Raw genomic sequence first — 14,981 nt, forward strand, 5'->3', positions numbered from 1 at the left:
CTAGGGTATGGCTAAATGGGGTTTGTTGAAATACAGCTAAACCTAGTGTATGGCTAAATGGGGTGTGTAGAAATATAGCTAAACCTAGGGTATTGCTAAATGGGGTGTGTAGATATACAACTAAACCTAGTGTATGGCAAAATGGGGTCTCTATCTCCCCCTCCCCCTCCCTCCCCCTCCCTCCCTCCCTCCCCTCTCCTCATTCTCCACTACGCTCTCCTCCGCCCCCCACCCATCCTCTCTCCTCCGCCCCATCTCTCTCTGCTCATCTCTCGCAGCCCTTTGACATCTCCTTCTCTATCTCCCCTCCCGTCCTCTGTCCCCTCTTCTCTCTCTCCACTACCCTCCCCTCCTCTCACTCTCTCTCTCTCTCTCTCTCTTCCTGACATATAGCATCAGGCTTGTTGAGCTTGACTCAGTTGACGTGGTAACAGACCTCTAGCAACCCCTTTCCCCTTGCTCTATTGAACCTTTAATAAACCTTTATTTAACTAGGCAAGTCAGTTAAGAACAAATTCTTATTTACAATAATGGCCTACCCAGGCCAAACCCTCCCCTAATCCGGACGATGCTGGGCCAATTGTGCGCCGCTCTATGGGACTCCCAATCCCGGCCGGTTGTGATATAGCCTGGGATCGAACCCGGGTCTGCACTGACGCCTCTAGCACTACGATGCAGTGCCTATGATCACTGCGCCTCTCGGAGGCCATAGAAACATAAGACGAATATTAAATAGATACATAATATATACTCTCATTCATTTCCATAGGGACAGATACAATCAATCATTGACATACTGAATATACAACATCACATACACCATCACACCTTAAATGACATTAGTGCCTGTCCCCAGATGGACAGTTATTGTCACGCCCTGGCTCTGGGGACTCTTTAATGTTGAGCCAGGGTGTGTAGGTTTCATTGTTTAGTTTTCTATGTTTGTGTTCTAGATCGTTTAGATCTATGTTGGCCAGGGTGGTTCCCAATCAGAGGCAGCTGTAGCTCGTTGTCTCTGATTGGGGACATACTTAGGCAGCCTGTTTGGCACTGTTATTTTGTGGGATCTTGTTCCGTTTGGTTTGTGTTATGACCTAGGTCTTCACGTATCGTTTGGTTTATTGTTTTGGTTCGTGTGTGTACTAAATAAAGTATGTATGCCTATCACGCTGCGCCTTGGTCCGCTTCCGTCAACGATCGTGACAGTTATGCTACAGTAAATTACATTTACTGGTGATTACATCATTGTCCTGCTTTAAGACATATTTTTACTGTCTGCATCCAGTTGCATGTTATTTACTAACCCTGCAAATGATTATATATCTTACAATATCAAAACATATGCTCCAGAACAGGATCATCAATATCACTGCAGGTATCATATCTGTCTCTAACTGGGGCTCCACTGAGCTATACAAGTCTACTGTCATGAAGAGTGGACTGAAGAGTGGAAAATACTGCTAGGCTATATGATTTCTATCTCATTAGTTCCTTACTTCAATGATGTGAGATAAACTTCTTAGCAACTTATCTTGGATCAGTGGTTGAGCCCAGCTAAACACAGCAAACTGATCTGTCTTGCAGCAATGTTTCACATAGTGTGTTATATAATATCACCTCTAACTTTCTACTGCTTGAGTTCACCTCTTCACCTCTTGTACTCCTGAGTGGCGCAGTAGTCTAAGGCACTGCATCGCAGTGCTAACTGTGCCACTAGAGATCCTGGTTCGAATCCAGGCTCTGTCGCAGCCGGCCGCGACCGGGAGACTCATGGGCGGCGCACAATTGGCCCAGCGTCGTCCAGGGTAGGGGAGGGAATGGCCGGCAGGGATGTAGCTCAGTTGATAGAGCATGGCGTTTGGTTGTGGGTTCGATTCCCACGGGGGGCCAGTATAAAAAAAATATATATATGTATTCACTAACTGTAAGTCGCTCTGGATAAGAGCGTCTGCTAAATGACTAAAATGTAAATGTAAAATGTTATAGAATATTGGTTAATGTTACAGCACCTAAATATAAACAGTACCAGCACCCAAAATGAGTACTGATGAGGTCTCATGTTAGAGCAGGAGCAGGAGAAGGGGGGATGTGGTGTAGAAGCTAGAGGTCTGTTACCCAAGTCAACTCAACAGGCCTGATGCTATATGTCAGAGTCAGGCTGGGCTGGGCCAAAAGTGGGTAAGATTACTGGTTATGATGACATCACTGGTGAGAAGTCAGTGATAAAAATATATTGTATATTCTCTCTCTCTCTCAGATCTCTCTCCCCCTCCTCCATCTTTCCCTCGCCCTTCCCTCCCCTCTCTCTGGTTCTGACCATTATTCCCTCCCTCCCTCCCGCCCTCCCTCCCCTCCTCTAATGTATATTATAAAAGGGGAGGGAGAATGAGAAGGGGAGAAGAGGAGAGGGGAAGAAGAGGAGAGGGGGAGAGGAGGAGAAGAGGAGAGGGTGAGAAGAGGAGAGGAGGAGAAGAGGGGAGGGGAAGAAGAGGAGAGGAGGAGAAGAGGGGAGGGGAAGAAGAGGAGAGGGGGAGAAGAGGAGAGGAGGAGAGGAGGAGAGGAGGAGAAGAGTGGGAGAGGAGAGGAGGAGAAGAGGAGAGGGGAAGAAGAGGAGAGGAGGAGGAGAGGGGGAGAAGAGGAGAGGAGGAGAGGAGGAGAAGAGGATAGTGTGAGAAGAGGAGAGGAGGAGAAGAGGGGGGGAGGGAGAAGAGGGGAGAGGAGGAGAGGGGAGAAGAGGAGAGGGGGAGAAGAGGAGAGGGGGAGAAGAGGAGAGGGGGAGAAGAGGAGAGGGGGAGAGAAGGAGAGGGAGGAGAGGAGGAGAAGAGGAGAGGGGAGAAGAGGAGAGGGGAGAAGAGGAGAGGAGAGGGGGAGAAGAGGAGAGGAGAGGGAGAAGAGGAGAGGGGGAGAAAGGGAGAAGAGGAGAGGGGGAGAAGAGGAGAGGGGGGAGAAGGGGGAGAAGAGGAGAGGGTGGAGAAGAGGAGAGGGGAAGAAGAGGAGAGGGTGGAGAAGAGGAGAGGGTGGAGAAGGGTTGACGTTTTTCTCTCATAGTTCCACCCATGGGACTATACCTTCTGTTAACAACAACAAGTGTAAAACTGGACCTTGTGACAGTTTGGACCAAGGTAGCCTTGTGGTGGACCAATGTGGTTGATTAACAGAGCATCTGGGTGTGTACCAATAATATCTCCTTTCTCCTGAAGTGTGCACTTGCTCCCTACTTCCCATAATTTAAATGCATTGGATTGGTGGAGGCAAGTACACAACTTTCACTGGGACCTGCCCACATTCTGAAATTGCATTATGTAACGTGTGAATCTTGACATTTTTGATCTGCATAATAAAACAATCCCCATCAAAATCTGACAATTTAAGCTAGAGATATCAGGTGTTTTGCATGCGCTGTGTCTCAATCCACCACATTCGCCTATGGGGGCCTTCCGTATCTGCAGTGGAAGGTGGCAAAGTTACAGCGGTGTTTGTCAGACCATGAGACATCCTGAAAATATGTCTTCTCACATAAACTTCTGTAGCGAACACAATGGTGTTCTCTGTTTCGCTCTCTGACCCCCACAAGTGTCACGGGACTCGTTTGAAGGTGTCCAATACAAACTAATGGAAATATGGAGGTAGAATTGTGCCCCCAAAAATAAAGGGTTAAATGTGTACAAATAATACAGTCCCAAAATAAATCACAAGGAATAAGGTTTTAAAGCTCACGAAATACAGTATATACAGTATATACGCTACCGTTCAAAAGTTTGGGGTCGCTTAGAAATGTCCTTGTTTTCGAAAGAAAAGCACTTTTGTTGTTCATTAAAATAACATCAAATTGATCGGAAATACAGTGTAGACATTGTTATTGTTGTAAATGGCTATTGTAGCTGGAAACGGCTGATTTTTTATGGAATATCTACATAGGCGTACAGAGGCGCATTATCAGCAACCATCAGTCCTGTGTTCCAATGGCAAGGTGTGTTTGCTAATCCAAGTTTATCATTTCAAAATGCTAATTGATTATTAGAAAACCCTTTTGCAATTATTGTTAGCACAGCTGAAAACTGTTGTGCTGATGAAAGAAGCAATAAAACTGTCCTTCTTGAGACTAGTTGAGTATCTGGAGCATCAGCAATTATGGGTTCTATTACAGGCTCAAAATGGCCAGAAACAAAGAACTTTCTTTTGAAACTCGTCAGTCTATTCTTGTTCTGAGAAATGAAGGCTATTCCATGCGAGAAATTGCCAAGAAACTGAAGATCTCGTACAATGCTGTGTACTACCCCCTTCACAGAACATCGCAAACTGGCTCTAACCAGAATAGAAAGAGGAGTGGGAGGCCCCGGTCCACAACTGAGCAAGAGGACAAATACATTAGAGTGTCTAGTTTGAGAAACAGCTTCAACTGGCAGCTTCATTAAATAATACCCGCAAAACACCGGTCTCAATGTCAAAAGTGAAGAGGCGACTCCGGGATGCTGACCTAGGCAGTTGCAAAGAAAAAGTCCAGTGTCTGTGTTCTTTTGCCCATCTTAATCTTTAATTTTTATTGGCCAGTCTTAGATGTGGCTTTTTCTTTGCAACTCTGCCTAGAAGGTCAGCACTGGTACATAGTTCCTCTGTGGAGATGGGAGAACCTTCCAGAAGGACAACCATCACTGCAGCACTCCACCAATTAGGCCTTTATGGTAGAGTGGCCAGACGGAAGCCACTCCTCAGTAAAAGGCACATGACAAATGGCACCTAAAGGACTCTCAGACCATGAGAAACAAGATTCTCTGGTCTGGTGAAGCCAAGATTGAACTCTTTGGCCTGAATGCCAAGTGTCACATCTTGAGGAAACCTGGCACCATCCCTACGGTGAAGCATGGTGGTGGCAGCATCATGCTGTGGGGATGTTGTTCAGCGGTAAGGACTGGGAGACTAGTAAGGATCGAGGGAAAGATGAACATAGCAAAGTACAGATAGATCCTAGTGGAGCCGGCTGGCTGAGAGGGCCCTAGTGGAGCCACCTGGCTGAGAGGGCCCTAGTGGAGCCACCTGGCTGAGAGGGCCCTAGTGGGGCCAGCTGGCTGAGAGGGCCCTAGTGGAGCCGGCTTGCTGAGAGGGCCCTAGTGGAGCCAGCTAGTTGTGTAAATAAGTGTAGTTGAATTAGTTTGGAACTATTTTATCTTTATTTATAGACTATTTTATATTTCATTTACCGTGTATTGACCAACGACCTGTACAGGTCCATACTGATACACTCATGTTGGTGTTTGTTTTGTACATAGTTAACCATTTAACATTTCAAATGTCTTTCTCTTTTGAAACTTTTGTTTGCTTAATGTTAACTGTTTGTTATTGTTTATTTCACTTGCTTTGGCAATGTTAGCATATGTTTCCGATGCCAAATGAGAGAGAGAGTGACCTTTCATGATGTGATGGGGAAGATAGGCTTATCGTTGGTATGGTGCAACAACACCCATGTGTACTCACATTCCCCTTCCATGGAAATGTGAACCTCTCTTTGCAGATGACTTTATATATCATTTAATGCATTTGCTTTCGTCTGTTTTTTAAACCATTCATTTCATATGTCAGGGTCAATCTGAGCTGGACCAAGAGTTGAAGAGTGGACAAGATTACTGGTTATGATGACATCACTGGTGAGAAGTCAGTTATGAAAAGATATTCAGTTGACTGCGTGTTAGTCTGTCAGCCCTATCTCTTTTGACATCTCCCTCTCTCTACTCCTCTTCTCTCTCACTCTCCATCTCCCCTCCCCTCCTCCTCTGTCCAATAGCCGCAGGAAGTCGTTTGGGGGTGTAGAAATACAGCTAAACCTAGGGTATGGCTAAATGGGGTGTGTTGAAATACAGCTAAACCTAGGGTATGGCTAAATGGGCTGTGCAGAAATCCCCCCACCAGTTGAAGCTCATTTACTGTACTTAAAAACTCTAAAATACTATTTGGAGAACACCAAAAACTAACAAAAATGACCCCAGACATGAATTATCACTGCAATGTTAGGTTTATATTAGGTTTAAAGGTCTGTGGAATGGAGTGTACAATGTACTACTCAACCTCAACCTCCCCATTGACTCATTTAGCCTACTTGTGGAACAGTGCATACAGTGCAATGAAATAGATGCATAATACACGATTCAAAGGCTGACTTCAAATACTGACATCAATGTGAAAGTAACTGGAGCATAAAACAGCTGACTGTGAATGCAAACTATCCCAGATAAATCCTACACATGCATTGAAATAAAAGGCATACATCAAAGGAATTACTTTGGCCTACAATCAACAAGGATGTATAAAGACAAACAAACTCAACCAAAGAATGAAGAAAATCATGAAATACAAAATGAAAATCTACACATTAAAGGAAAAATCCACACAAAGCCACTCATCACTTTCATTTACAGTATTAAATTACACTAATATGTGAAAACAATTTTGTAAACAAATGTTTAATTTTGACATTATAATAATGTTGGTAGCAACATGGAAACTCGTTGTGGAAATCTGTTGCAGCTCAAGTAGACTACAAAATCCACAATGCAATGCTCTCTCTATGCGCTGGCTACACACAATAATACAAAGACAATATCAGCATGTGAAGTAGCTAGCTAGCTGTAAAATCGCCTAAACAAACTGCACAATCAATTTAGGAGTCTACAATCTCCTGCAGATCGATGTCGCTCACAGAGTGGAGTCTAAAATTCACAACAGCAGATATACTTGGAGGAGATGGGAAACGTTGCCCATACTAGGTCAATGGGCAGCGCGGTGCATTCTGGGTGATTCTGGTACAAGGAGAGCTCTCCTTCAAGAAGTGAATGGGAGTCTATTGGGCGCTAGCTCAAACACCTAATATTAGCACGAATTTCGTCAACAAGAAGTGCAACATACATATTTTTGCGAGATGTTGAATAATGAACTTGCTATCTGTAGTATCGTATAGCTTTGGCATCGTGTTATTATGTACTTTCGAGGAATAGAGGCACGTTTCTCGACATATAGACTGACTTTGAGAAGGAATTGCCTGACGATTCGCTTAGCAACCGCTTGACGCAGTATGACAACTTGAACGCGATTGGTCGACAGTCTGCTGGGTGGGACAATATACATTCTTCATTGGATTCTATCTCTTTTCTATAATATCTGTGGAACTGCACCATGCAATGCCCCCTGGACTAAAGAGGCAGACAAATAGGAAAAATGTGCTAGACCCTCCGTTAAATTACACATTTCAGTAGGTAGGAATATCGCAGAAATATGATCAATGGCTCATTCGAGAGAAGACATCCTCCCGAGTCATGACATCGGCCAGTATTGAAATCTGACATGCATAATAAACGTTTTTGCGATCTAAATATCGTATTCCTATTAACTTCCTATTAACTTCCAGATTCACTTCCAGATTAATTTCCAGATTAACTTCCAGATCCCCTCCTCTCTCTCCCCTCCCCTCCTCTCTCCCCATTACTCCTCTCTCTGCCCTCCCCTCCTCTCTCTCCCCACACCCTCCTCCCTCTCCCTCTCCCCTCCCCTCCTCTCTCTCTCTCTCTCTCTCTCTCTCTCTCTCTCTCTCTCTCTCTCTCTCTCTCTCTCTCTCTCTCTCTCTCTCTAGTTCTCTCTCTCTTCCTGACATATAGCATCAGGCCTGTTGATCTTGACTCAGGTCACAGACCTCTATCATTGGACCAGACCTGAGTCTGTGACCTGATCACTCACACAACAGAGGACAGAACAGAAAAAGGTCTGATAAACTACAGTTCCTCACAATAAAATGACAGCTCTTAAGATTGTTTAAAAAGAAAGAGCAGCTCTATACGACATTCAAACTAATTGTTTTGAGCTGATAGTAACTCCAGGTCCAATTCATTAAGACAGGCCTTGGAAGGCATTAAAAAAGTCCCTAGTTGTGGATCTCATCAAGGAGTTAGTCCAAAGTGTCCCCCCTCCTGCTCTAACAGATGACCAATATAAAATATATAATATATACTCTCTTTCATTTACATAGAGACATGTACAATCAATCATTGACACACTGAATATACAACAGTCAGATTGCTGTCACCATCACAACTTAACTGACATTAGTGCCTGTCCCCAGATGGACAATTATGCTATAGTATAGTACATTTACAGGTGATAACATCATTGTTCTGCTTTGAGACAGATTTTTACTGTCTGCTTCCAGTTGGATGTTCATTTACTAGCTTTGCAAATGATCATATATCTTACAATATCAAATCATATCTCAGTAACTGTCAGAAGTGTATATCAGTATAACAGCATCCTACCTGTGCTCCAGAACAGGATCATCAATATCACTGCAGGTATCATATCTGTCTCTAACTGGGGCTCCACTGAGCTATACAAGTCTGCTGTCATGAAGAGTGGACTGAAGAGTGGACAATTCTGCTAGGCTATATGACTTCTATCTCATTAGTTCATTAGGTCTTTGATGTGAGATAAACTTCGTAGCAACTTATCTTAGATCACTGGTTGAACTCAGCTCTGTTTTGAAAAACCCCACAGGAAACTGCTGACAGAGCAGCAAAGTTTCACGTAGTGTGTCCTATAATATCACCTTTAACTTTCTACTGCTTGAGAGGGGGGAGGGGGGGGGGGAGGGGGAGGGGGGAGAGGAGGAGGAGAGGAGAGGAGGAGAAGATGAAAGGGGAGGAGAGGAGAGGGAGGAAAAGAGTAGAATAGGAGAGGGGGAGATGGGGAGGGGAGAGGAGGAGAAGAGGAGAGGAGGTGAAGAGCAGAGGAGGAGAAGAGGAGAGGGGGAGAAGAGGAGAGGAGAGGGGAGGAGAGGAGAGGGGGGAGAATAGGAGAGGGGGAGAGGGGGAGGGGGAGAGGAGGAGAAGAGGAGAGGAGGAGAGGAGAGGAGAGGAGAGGAGAGGAGAGGAGAGGAGAGGAGAGGAGAGGAGAGGAGAGGAGAGGAGAGGAGAGGAGAGGAGAGGAGAGGAGAGGAGAGGAGAGGAGAGGAGAGGAGAGGGGGAGAAGAGGAGAGGAGAGGAGAGGGGAGGAGAGGAGAGGGGGAGAAGAGGAGATGGGGAGAAGAGGAGAGGGGGATGAGGGGGTGAGGTTCGTCTTCCACCGTTCCACCCATGGGACTTTACCTTCTGTTATCAAGAGGGAGTTTCCACCATAGTTCTTATACCAGTCATTTCAGTTTAGGGAAGTGAACAAGTGAACACCTTAGGAGAAAGGAGACATAATTGAGACAGTGCTTAATTCTAGACTACAGTTCTGCGTCTGTGAAACAATATTATCACCTAGTGGCCGTAAGAGGAACTCTCCTGTCAGTATGTTTTCACTGCTGGCTCTTAACAACACATGACCTTCATTCATGATATGATGTGTGAGTACTAAAAGCATATGAATATAGTATAGTATATTATATTCTAGTATATTTATTATATATGTGGGTCTGATAAGTAAACACTCTTAATGTGTGCTGTTTTATCACTAAGAAGAACATTGGGCACTATGTAACCAAACACATGTGGAACCTCATGATATGAGAGATAAGAAGTGTTTAAAAAGGTGAGTCCTGAACCCTGTAGACTACTACACTACTTCTGAAGAAGACCAGATTCATTTCAGAATGAAGACTGCTATTGTTCTGACGGTGTTGCTGTTGGGTCATGGCTAGAAGGGATCCAGCTTTTGTCAGATTAACTTCAGATTTGACTTTTCATGGAAAGTTAGGAGAATTTTTGCAGCAGGTAGGTAAACCATGTGACGATTTGACCAAGGTAGCCTTGTGGTGGAACAATGTAAAGACCAGAGCCATTTCATCTATCTATCTATCAACTAAGGGGCTTATCCCAAACCATGAAAAACAGCCCCAGACCATTATTTCTCCTCCACCAAACTTTACAGTGGGTAATATGCATTGGGGCAGGTAGCGTTCTCCTGGCATCCGCCAAACCCAGATTCATCCGTTGGACTGCCAGATGGTGAAGTGGGATTCATCACTCCAGAGAAGGCGTTTCCACTGCACTCCAGCCGACGCTTGGCATTGCGCATGGTGATCTTAGGCTTGCGTGCGGCTGCTTGGCCATGGAAATCCATTTCATGAAACTCCCAATGTACAGATCTTGTGCTGATGTTGCTTCAAGAGGCAGTTTGGAATTCGGTAGTGAGTGTTGCAACTGAGGACAGATGATTTTTACGAGCCTCAGCACTCAGCGGTCCCGTTCTGTGAGCTTGTGTGGCCTACCACTTCACGCTGAGCCGTTGTTGCTCCTAGACATATACCTTCACAATATCAGAACTTACAGTTGACCGAGGCAGCTCCAGCAGGGCAGACATTTTACTAAATTACTTGTTGGAAAGGTGGCATCCTGTGACGGTGCCACGTTGAAAGTCACTGATCTCTTCAGTACGGCCATTTTACTGCCAATGTTTGTCTATGGAGATTGCATGGCTGCGTGCTCAATTTTATACACCTGTCAGCAACGGGTGTGGCTAAAATAGCCGAATGCACTAATTTGATGGGGTGTCCACATACCTTCATAGTGGGTAATGTAGGCTACATCAATATACAGTAATATAGTGGGTAATGTAGGCTACATCAATATACTGTAATATAGTGGGTAATGTAACCTACATCAATATACTGTAATATAGTGGGTGATATAGCCTACATCAATATACAGTAATATAGTGGGTAATGTAGCCTACATCAATATACAGTAATATAGTGGGTAATGTAGCCTATATCAATATACTGTAATATAGTGGGTAATGTAGCCTACATCAATATACAGTAATATAGTGGGTAATGTAGCCTACATCAATATACAGTAATATAGTGGGTAATATAGCCTACATCAATATACTGTAATATAGTGGGTAATGTAGCCTACATCAATATACTGTAATATAGTGGGTAATGTAGCCTACATCAATATACTGTAAAAGTGGGTAATGTAACCTACATCAATATACAGTAATATAGTGGGTAATGTAGCCTACATCAATATACTGTAATATAGCCTACATCAATATTAGAATATTCCTCAGCAGAATACCTTGAATATTCCCTAACACTGCTTACCCCTGATAATACATTTACATTTACGTCATTTAGCAGACGCTCTTATCCAGAGCAACTTACAAATTGGTGCATTCACCTTATAGCCAGTGATACGCATTGTTGGGAGTGTGTGTGTGTCAGGATGGGGTGTGTGAAACCCAAATTTCACACATACACACATCTCACCTCCTAAACCCTATTCCCCTTTGGTTTTGTTCTCTCATTTCACATACATCCCCCTCTCCACACACACACACACACAAACCCCACGCACGCCCGCACACACACACTATAATGTGCTGTGGCAGCCTGCGTCCGTAGACAGGCGCGAAGAATCAAGTCTTCACCCAGTGTGCTACTGATATTCATAAGATCAAATCAAATCAAATCAAATCAAATTTTATTGGTCACATGCGCCGAATACAACAAGTGCAGACATTACAGTGAAATGCTTACTTACAGCCCTTAACCAACAGTGCGTTTATTTTAAACAAAAAAAGTAAGAATAAAACAACAACAAAAAAAAGTGTTGAGAAAAACAAAGAGCAGAAGTAAAATAAAGTGACAGTAGGGAGGCTATATATACAGGGGGGTAACGGTGCAGAGTCAATGTGCGGGGGCACCGGCTAGTTGAGGTAGTTGAGGTAATATGTACATGTGGGTAGAGTTAAAGTGACTATGCATAAATACTTAACAGAGTAGCAGCAGCGTAAAAGGATGGGGTGGGGGGCAGTGCAAATAGTCCGGGTAGCCATGATTAGCTGTTCAGGAGTCTTATGGCTTGTGGGTAGAAGCTGTTGAGAAGTCTTTGGACCTAGACTTGGCACTCCGGTACCGCTTGCCGTGCGGTAGCAGAGAGAACAGTCTATGACTAGGGTGGCTGGAGTCTTTGACAATTTTGAGGGCCTTCCTCTGACACCGCCTGGTATAGAGGTCTTGGATGGCAGGGAGCTTTGCCCCAGTGATGTACTGGGCCGTACGCACTACCCTCTGTAGTGCCTTGCGGTCAGAGGCCAAGCAGTTGCCATACCAGGCGGTGATGCAACCAGTCAGGATGCTCTCGATGGTGCAGCTGTAGAATTTTTTGAGGATCTGAGGACCCATGCCAAATCTTTTTAGTCTCCTGAGGGGGAATAGGCTTTGTCGTGCCCTCTTCACGACTGTCTTGGTGTGCTTGGACCATGATAGTTCGTTGGTGATGTGGACACCAAGGAACTTGAAGCTCTCAACCTGTTCCACTACAGCCCGTCGATGAGAATGGGGGCGTGCTCAGTCCTCTTTTTTTTCCTGTAGTCCACAATCATCTCCTTTGTCTTGGTCACGTTGAGGGAGAGGTTGTTGTCCTGGCACCACACGGCCAGATCTCTGACCTCCTCCCTATAGGCTGTCTCATCGTTGTCGGTGATCAGGCCTACCACTGTTGTGTCGTCGGCAAACTTAATGATGGTGTTGGAGTCGTGCCTGGCCATGCAGTCATGGGTGAACAGAGAGTACAGGAGGGGGACTGAGCACGCACCCCTGAGGGGGCCCCCGTGTTGAGGATCAGTGTGGCAGATGTGTTGTTACCTACCCTTACCACCTGGGGGCGGCCCGTCAGGAAGTCCAGGATCCAGTTGCAGAGGGAGGTGTTTAGTCCCAGGATCCTTAGCTTAGTGATGAGCTTAGAGGGCACTATGGTGTTGAATGCTGAGCTGTAGTCAATGAATAGCATTCTCACGTAGGTGTTCCTCTTGTCCAGGTGGGAAAGGGCAGTGTGGAGTGCGATAGAGATTGCATCATCTGTGGATCTGTTGGGGCGGTATGCAAATTGGAGTGGGTCTAGGGTTTCTGGGATTATGCTGTTGATGTGAGCCATGACCAGTCTTTCAAAGCACTTCATGGCTACAGACGTCAGTGCCACGGGTCGGTAGTCATTTAGGCAGGTTATCTTAGAGTTCTTGGGCACGGGGACTATGGTGGTCTGCTTGAAACATGTTGGTATTACAGACTCGGTCAGGGACATGTTGAAAATGTCAGTGAAGACACTTGCCAGTTGGTCAGCACATGCTCGGAGTACACGCCCTGGTAATCCGTCTGGCCCAGCGGCCTTGTGAATGTTGACTTGCTTAAAAGTCTTACTCACATCGGCTACGGAGAGCGTGATCACATAGTCGTCCGGAACAGCTGGTGCTCTCATGCATGCTTCAGTGTTGCTTGCCTCGAAGCGAGCATAGAAGTGGTTTAGCCTCGTCTGGTAGGCTTGTGTCACTGGGCAGCTCGCGGCTGTGCTTCCCTTTGTAGTCTGTAATAGTTTTCAAGCCCTGCCACATCCGACGAGCGTCAGAGCCAGTGTAGTATGATTCAATCTTAGACCTGTATTGACTCTTTGCCTGTTTGATGGTTCGTCGGAGGTCATAGCGGGATTTCTTATAAGCTTCCGGGTTAGAGTCCCGTTCCTTGAAAGCGGCAGCTCTACCCCTTTAGCTCAGTGTGGATGTTGCCTGTAATCCATGGCTTCTGGTTGGGGTATGTACGTACGGTCACTGTGGGGACGACATCATCGATGCACTTATTGATGAAGCCAGTGACTGATGTGGTGTACTCCTCAATGCTGTCTGAAGAATCCCGGAACATGTTCCAGTCTGTGCTAGCAAAACAGTCCTGTAGCTTGGCATCTGCGTCATCTGACCACTTTTTATTAACCGAATCACTGGTGCTTCCTGCTTCAGTTTTTGCTTATAAGCAGGAATCAGGAGGATAGAGTTATGGTCAGATTTGCCAAATGGAGGGCGAGGGAGAGCTTTGTATGCGTCTCGTGTGTGGAGTAAAGGTGGTCTAGAGTTTTTTTCCCTCTGGTTGCACATTTGACATGCTGGTAGAAATTAGGTAGAACGGATTTAAGTTTCCCTGCATTAAAGTCCCCGGCCACTAGGAGCGCTGCATCTGGATGAGCGTTTTCCTGTTGATTAATGGCCTTGTACAACTCATTCAGTGCAATCTTAATGCCAGCATTGGTTTGTGGTGGTAAATAGACAGCTATGAAAAATATAGCTGAAAACTCTCTTGGTAAATAGTGTGGTCTACAGCTTATCATAAGATACTCTACCTCAGGCGAGCAAAACCTCGAGACTTCCTTAGTATTTGATTTTGTACACCAGCTGTTGTTTACAAATATACAGAGACCGCCACCCTTTGTCTTACCGGAGCCAGCCGTTCTGTCCTGCCGATGTAGCGTGTAGCCTGCTAGCTGAATGGTATCATTGTTGTCGTTCAGCCACGACTCCGTGAAACATAAGATATTACAGTTTTTAATGTCCCGTTGGTAGGATAACCGTAAGAGAGAGAGAGAGAGAGAGAGAGAGAGAGGGAGAGAGAGAGAGAGAGAGAGAGAGAGAGAGAGAGAGAGAGAGAGAGAGAGAGAGAGAGAGAGAGAGAGAGAGAGAGAGGAGAGGAGGAGGATAGAATAGATGTGTTTTAATACTGATATCCAGGCCTAATTAATTGCGGAGTCAAAGTGCACTCCCCCATAGGGCTCTGGTAAAAAGTAGTGCACTATAAGGCCGCAGAGGAGAGGGGGAGAGAGAGGGGTGTGGTGGGGGAGGGGAGGGGTTCTGTTGACGTCCTCTACCATTGGCTCGTTCAAATGGTGGGGGAGGGGCAGACACTACCATGTCCTCACCAGCTGTAGAGAGAGAGAGAGAGAGAGAGAGAGAGAGAGAGAGAGAGAGAGAGAGAGAGAGAGAGAGAGAGAGAGAGAGAGAGAGAGAGAGAGAGAGAGAGAGAGAGAGAGAGAGAGAGAGAGAGAGAGAGAGAGAGAGAGAGAGAGAGAGAGAGAGAGAGAGAGAGAGAGAGAGAGAGAGAGAGAGAGAGAGAGAGAGAGAGAGAGAGAGAGGGAGAGAGAGAGAGAGAGAGAGAGAGAGAGAGAGAGAGAGAGAGAGAGAGAGAGAGAGAGAGG

The sequence above is a fragment of the Coregonus clupeaformis genome, unplaced genomic scaffold (genome assembly GCF_020615455.1).
Source record: "Coregonus clupeaformis isolate EN_2021a unplaced genomic scaffold, ASM2061545v1 scaf1635, whole genome shotgun sequence".
Taxonomy (NCBI): domain Eukaryota; kingdom Metazoa; phylum Chordata; class Actinopteri; order Salmoniformes; family Salmonidae; genus Coregonus; species Coregonus clupeaformis.